Source organism: Elephas maximus, chromosome 11 (assembly GCF_024166365.1).
Source record: "Elephas maximus indicus isolate mEleMax1 chromosome 11, mEleMax1 primary haplotype, whole genome shotgun sequence".
Lineage (NCBI taxonomy): Eukaryota > Metazoa > Chordata > Mammalia > Proboscidea > Elephantidae > Elephas > Elephas maximus.
This window is the reverse complement of record NC_064829.1, coordinates 95,517,806-95,524,845: the sequence shown is the minus strand read 5'-3', so window position 1 is coordinate 95,524,845 and position 7,040 is coordinate 95,517,806. Positions and strand designations below refer to the sequence as shown.

The 7,040-nt window shown below is 42.1% G+C and overlaps 1 pseudogene; it reads left to right on the top strand.

The window, feature by feature from the left end:
• Positions 1–5,435: 5,435 nt before the first annotated feature.
• LOC126086225 (vomeronasal type-1 receptor 4-like) lies at positions 5,436–6,237 on the top strand (annotated as a pseudogene).
• The last annotated feature ends 803 nt before the right edge of the window (positions 6,238–7,040 follow it).

Genomic DNA, 7,040 nt, shown 5'->3' with positions numbered 1-7,040 from the left:
AGATCTGGGGCGAGAGACTTTGTGCAACGATTAAGGTTTTCCCGAATGTCAGGTTACTGGGTCTTTGCGGATCTCTTTTCTTGTAAGGGGTGGAGGTGGTATTCATGATGAATGTGCTGTTTGGTACGGGTTCGGGATTTAATATAGACCGCAGTGACGTTGGAGCTGGGGCATGGACATCATACAGGGTGTTTGGTCCAGGTTTGTCATTAATCCGAGATGAGGGTGATCTGCGTCTGTGGTACAGAGAATTGCGAGGCGTGAAGCTTCGGAAGACCGGGACCCGAGGAACCTCGGCTGCTGGAACAGAAGGTGGCATATTGCCCGGCCGGTAGTTCAGAAGTCTTTGTTTAAATAATCATATATTTTGTCCTCCCATCCAGTAGTTGGCTAATTAACTACTATTTCAGGGACTAATCCACCAATGGCGTTCATCTGTCTAAGGCTGCTTTCCCGCTGAAGATGTAGAGTTGAGTCATTCTCTAAGATCTTACCTGCCTTAATGCACCCAAAGACAAACCACTTGCTTGAAATTTGAAAAGCAAAACATTTTTTTTCCCCTAAAGTTCCTTCCTTCAGATGCAAATTTCCTGTTCTCAAAGAAGTTCTGGGTTGGTCTGCATGCCTTTTCAAATGCAATTTACTGATTTCAAAACTTTTGGGTGGGACTAAGATTTTCTTGCATCTGTTATGGATTTAATTGTGTCTCCCCAAAATATGTGTCAGCTTGGCTGGGCCACGATTCCCAGTACTGTGTGATTGTCCACTGTTTTGCCATCTGATGTGGTTTTCCTCTGTGTTGTAAATTGTACCTTTACTATGTTAATGAGGCAAGATTAGAGGAAGTTATGTTAATGAGTCAGGACTCAATCTACTAGATTAGGTTGTATTTTAAGTCAATCTCTTTTGAGATGTAAAAGAGAGAAGGGAGCAGAGAGACGGGGGTGGGGGGGGGGTACTTCCTACCACCAAGAAAGCAGAGCTGGGAGTGGATGGTATCCTTTAGACTTGGGTTCCCTGCACTGACATGTTCCTAGACCAGGGAAAGATTGGTGACAAGGACCTTTCTCCAGAACTGGCACAAAGAGAAAGCCTTCCCCTGGAGCTGGTGCCGTGAATTCAGATTTCTAGCCTCCTAGACTGTGAGAGAATTAATTTCTGTTTCTTTAAGCCATTCGCTGGTGGTTTTCTGTTATAACAGCACTGGATAAGTAAGGCAACCTCCTAGACCCAGGAGACAGACAGGCAGAGCTGTAATACTGGAGACGGTGAGGGACATTGGGAAGTAGTTGCAGAGAACCAGAGGCTGTAGAACCAGATCAGCACAAGAAGGTGTGGTGGGCTTCCCCACCCATGGAGCAAGGTGCTTACAGTAGGCTTACCAATCCATGGAGAAGAAGAAATCCGAGCCTTCCTGCAGGAGGCTTTCTGGCAGAGTAGGATGCCTCTGGGAACTTATCAGTGGAGCTACAGAGCTTTGTAACACTTGTCCAAGCAGAACAGGGGCCAGGCCAAATGGCTGAAGGGCTGAGAGGCCTAGGGCCAGAGAGAGGCGTGCCTGTGGGCACAGCTGAGAGGAGGCTGTGCTGATAGAAAAACTTTGTCCTGAGCTTTCCTGAGCCTGAAAAGTAACCTGGTACTTCCCTAACAAACCCCACAATTGTGAGAATGGCCTGAGAGTTCTGTGTGGCCATTGCAATGAATTATCTAACCTAGCAGAAAAATAGAGAGTGCCACGGAAGAGATGACTGGTGTCAGAATTGGTAAAAAGGTTGGGGAGAGGAGGTGTGCCTGACTTCCGCCTCATAGGAGTCACCCTTGGGCTGTTGATCTTGATTCTCCTTCCCCCTTGTGAAGATAGAGGCAGTCAGATACCCCCACACCACCATTTTTACAGCATGAATGCTCTTTGATCTATAAAGAATGCTAGGGAAGATTTTGGCCTGGTACTTTGTTCCAACACTGAACACTGCATACGAGTATACAGCCTCTGCTGTCAGACCTGCTATGGACACATCCTGTACCTGGTGTCTTAGTCATCCAGTGCTGATATAACAGAAATATCACAAGTGAATGGCTTTATCAAAGAGAAATTTATTCTCTCACAGTCTAGTAGGCTACAAGTCCAAATTCAGGGCATCAGCTCCAGGGGAAGGCCTTCTCTCTCTGGAGGAAGGTCCTTGTCATCAATCTTCCCCTGGCTGAGTTGCTGCTCAGGTGCAGGGGCCCAAGGTCTGAAGGATGTGCTCTCTTGATGGTATGAGGTCTCCCTGTCTCTGTGCTCTCTTCTGGTTTTTATATCTCAAAAGAGGTTGACTTAAAACACTATCTAATCTCATAGATCTCATCAATATAACTGCCGCTAATCCATTTCGTTAACATCATAGTTATAGGATTTACAACACATAAGGAAATCACATCAGATGACAAAATGGTAGGTAATCAAACAGTACTGGGAATCATGACCTAGCCAAGTTGAGAGATATTTTTTGGGGATACAATTCACTCCAATGCACCAGGTGTTTCAAAAGAAGAGAGAAAATGCTGTTAAGCATTTTTCACCCAAAATTTTAGCTGCTGTCCTCTATTGTATGTTCAAACTAAGGGGTTCCTATGGGTACTTTGGAGTCCTTGGGTGGTGCAAAATGTTGATAAACAGATTGGAAGTTTGAGTGAGATAAAAGAGATCTTAGAAAAAATGCTTGGTGACCTACTTCCAAAAGTTCACAACATGGAAAACCTTATGGAGCAGTTCTACTCTGCCAGATCTGGGGTAGAAAAACTTCTCAGAGAAGCAAAGAATCTGTTGAGACACAAATACCTTGCTCCAGTCTCTCAAGTGTCAGACCTCAGCATTTCTTGCTCCCTCCATGTGGACCCTGTCTGCCTCAGGGATCATCAAAAGATAAGGCTCTACCAGACACTCAATTAGTCTCTCAGGATATGCTACTAAAAAATTTTAATTGTTTTTGGTAATTAGCAACTGGAAATAGCTTTTTCAGGAATATTCTCTGGTCACCAAGCCTGTAATCCCATTGCTGCCACAGGTGAAATGATAATTGCAGTTCTGTGGGGAGGTGAGGTCACAGAATCACTAACCCGTATCTCAGGGTCTGTCTGCCTCCCTCCCACACATGTACTATCTCCTGTGACTGTCACACCGAGCCCATTGTCCATCAGTGGGAAGGAGTCAGTGAGTATTTTCTATTTCAATCTGGGAGACAGAGACTGTGAAGGAAGGAGGAGTATCAGGAGCCTGGATAAGTGACCATGTCAGAAAAACGCATTCTTCTGGGTTTGGAGCTGGTCCAGTGTCAAAGCCACACAGGAAGGGGGAATATTTCATGAGGCATAAGCTGAGCTGGCAAAGAGAGATTGGGTTCCTAGATCCTGCACTACGTCCCCATGGCTCCTAACGTGCTTTAATCGAATCTTCACTGATAGTGATTGTTGGGTTTAATCCAAGTGATAATGAAATCTGATTTTTAATGTGGTTAATGACTGTAGTTCTAAAATTAATCTGCTATTCAGGCTACCTTATGAGCGTCATAAACTAAACTTTCAGGATTTCTAGAGGTGTGCTTGTAATATCTTCATACTTGCAATAAAGAATGGAATAAAACTGCAGGAATCATCAATTCCTGTTCAGCAACTGTACCTGAATGGCAGTTCCTGGGTTAACGGTGTTTTCTCAAACTCTGGAGGTATGAAGGGCTTATTGGAGACAGTAATTGTGTCTTTGATGGAAACATTCATGGTGTGTTGGTTATGGTGAGATTGTTTTCCTTCTTGGAGCCCTGGTAGTGAAAACCAAAACCAAACCAAACCCAGTGCCGTCGAGTCAATTCCAACTCATAGCGACCCTATAGGACAGAGTAGAACTGCCCCATAGATTTTCCAAGGAACGCCTGGCAGATTTGAACTGCCGACCCTTTGGTTAGCAGCCATAGCACTTAACCACTACACCACCAGGGTTTCTGTGGTTAAAAATTCAGTTGCGGACCAAAAGGTCAGCAGTTTGTATCTACCAGTCACTCCTTGAAAACCCTATGGAGCAGTTCTACTCTGTCCTATAGAATCGCTATGAGTTGAAATCGACTCCAAGGCAATGGGTCAACGGTTTTCCTTCTTAAAAGGAGGAAAGCAGCATTTAAGGAAAGGTAACTGTGACTACAAGCTTCAGACTGTAGTTGTCAGGCATAAATGTATCTTGTGATATTTCCCCTGATTTAAAATACATAGTCTGATATCAGTTCAAACACCTACTATTTTAGTTTATATAATACACAAAATTTCTTCCCTTAAGATTTAATTTTGCATAGGTCTCTGATATTTTAATATCTCTCACAAATGCTGACTCATTTCTAACATTTTTACTTAACACAGCTATTAATAAATAGACAAGTGTTGTTGTTGTTGTTGTTAGGTGCCATCGAGTTGGTTCCGACTCATAGCGACCCTATGCACAACAAAACGAAACACTGCCCGGTCCTCCGCCATCCTTAACAATCGTTGTTATGCTTGAGCCCATTGTTGCAGCCACTGTCAATCCACCTCGTTGAGGGTCTTCCTCTTTTCCATTGACCATGTACAAGTATATGATCTTAAATTAGTAGTAATTTGTTTTCTATGCTACCCTATTTTGTGATGTATTTGTTTCATGTCCTATAGTTTAGGGCAGGTTATGAGTTTATTCAGTAATTTCTGAGATAGATGACAGTGCCCTTCTGTTCCTGGCATAAAGGCAAATGAATCTTTTTGTGTCTTTCTTAACATCTGGACATTCTTGTGTTCATTAATGAAGCTTCTCATGGGGCAAGTTTGTCATGATATTATACTACAATCAGTGTATCTACATTTCATGAAGAGATCTAAAGCTTAATTCATAATTAATATTGACCCATAGAATAAATTATTATGTGCAAATAGAAACATTTTGAAAGCAAAATTATAAAAAAAAAATCCCACCAATCTAAAATGAAGTGCAAGAAGTAAAAGCAAAACTAAATTTAGATCTGCTGCATCTGAAGAACACATTAATATAGTATTTTAATATCGCATGGTGGTTAAATGCATTATTTTCATCACCAGCCCAGCCACCTCGGTGTCTCTAATTTGCCCTTATTTAAGTGTATGAATTCAGACAAAAAAACTTAACCTCTCTGTGCCTAAGATCCCCTCATCTTTATAAAATGAAGTTGTAGTATTTTCTGCCTCATAAATTTGTGAAGAATGAAGTTACCACATGCATATCCTTCATTGCAGCGATTCCTATATTGTAAGGGACCTTTGTTGGTTATACATTCAACTCTGAAGCCTCTTAATGGGAGAAGCACTTTAAGTGATTATTTCTACGTGGGAATTATTGCTAAGTGGAGAGTATTGGATTTCAGCTGTTATAATACATGAGGCCCACACCTCATAGAACCATCAGGATGGATGTCAGGGAACTGGCAATAGGAACTGCCTACTTATCCCAGACTGTAGTTGGAATCCTGGGGAATTTCTCTCTTCTATACTGTTATACCATCCTTTACTTCACTGGGTGCAGGTTACAGCCCACAGATTTGATTCTCACGCACCTATTTGTAGCCAATTCCATGGTCCTTCTCTCTAGAGGAATCCCCCAGACAATGGTATCTTTTGGGTGGAAAGGTTTTTTCAATGATTTTGCATGCAAGCTTTTTGCCTATACTTCCAAAGTGGGCCGGGGCGTGTCCCTTGCCAGCACCTGCCTTTTGAGTTTCTTCCAGGCCATCACCATCAGCCCCAGGAACTCCAGATGGGCAGAGCTTAAGTGAAAAACTCCCAAGTACATTGGCCCCTCTATTTTCATGTGCTGGATGACACAAATGCTGGTAAATATCATTTTTCCTATGTTTGTGATTAGCAAACAGACCAACACAAATATCACATCCAGAAAAGATTTGGGATACTGTTCTTCTGTTCGTCACGACAGAACCAAAGACTCCTTGTATGCAGCATTGTTATTTGTCCCTGATGTTGTAGGTTTGGGGTTCATGATCTGGGCCAGTGGCTCCATGGTTTTCATCCTGTACAGACACAAGAAGCAGGTTGAACACATTCATAGGAACAACGTCTCCTCCAGCTCCTCTCCTGAGTCCAGAGCTACCAAAACTATCCTTCTCCTGGTGAGCACCTTTGTGTATTTTTACACCTTCTCCGCCATCTTTCACTGTTATATGGCTCTTGCTGATAAGCCCAGTTGGTGGCTAGAGAATGCCTCCCCGCTAATCCATGCATGTTTCCCAACTGTTAGCCCCTTTGTTCTCATGAGCCATGTCTCCAGTGTCTGTAGGCTGTGTTTTGCTTGGATAAGATAGACAAAATCCCCTCACCTTTGGGAGACATGTAAATGGTATGTATTTGCCAATGTTCAGTTGTTCACTCGCTCATCCTCCACTCATCATTTGATGCACAATCATGAAAGGGTTGCATTGCAAGAACTGAGCTTCTGCTCCCAAAGAAACAATCAAATGTAATAGCACTGGTAAAGGAAATGTCAGGTAATGATGTGTTTGTAATTTAACAGTTTGTGCCAGTCAGGTACTCGGAAAGAAAAGGTAGTTTACTGCAAATAGCAAAATCACTTCCGTGACTTTAAAGAGTGTCTGCTCATTTTCTCATACAGAGTTTTGAACTAAAACGAGCTTAATAGACCGAGTACCATCCCAGTATTTAAAGTCAAGTATTATCTCTCCTGCCCCAAATTTCTCCCTCCTCCTTCTACAAACAAATGATTAGGTTTGAATATATTTAATTCACTAAATGTTCAAATTTTAAAGAAAATATTATAGAATCCCTCATTTTGATTGGCTGAAACTGGCAGTGGGTTTTAGAGGTTATCTTTTATGGGTAAAGTTAACCATTCACGGCCCTTGTATTAGAATCTTTATTTTAATAAACTTGGGAAATCATGTTCCTTAAAAGAACAGTAGTAACAAATATCAGGATTCCCTACTTTATGAAAATACCACAGAAAATATCAACATAAATATGATTCCCTATTTTATGGGCAA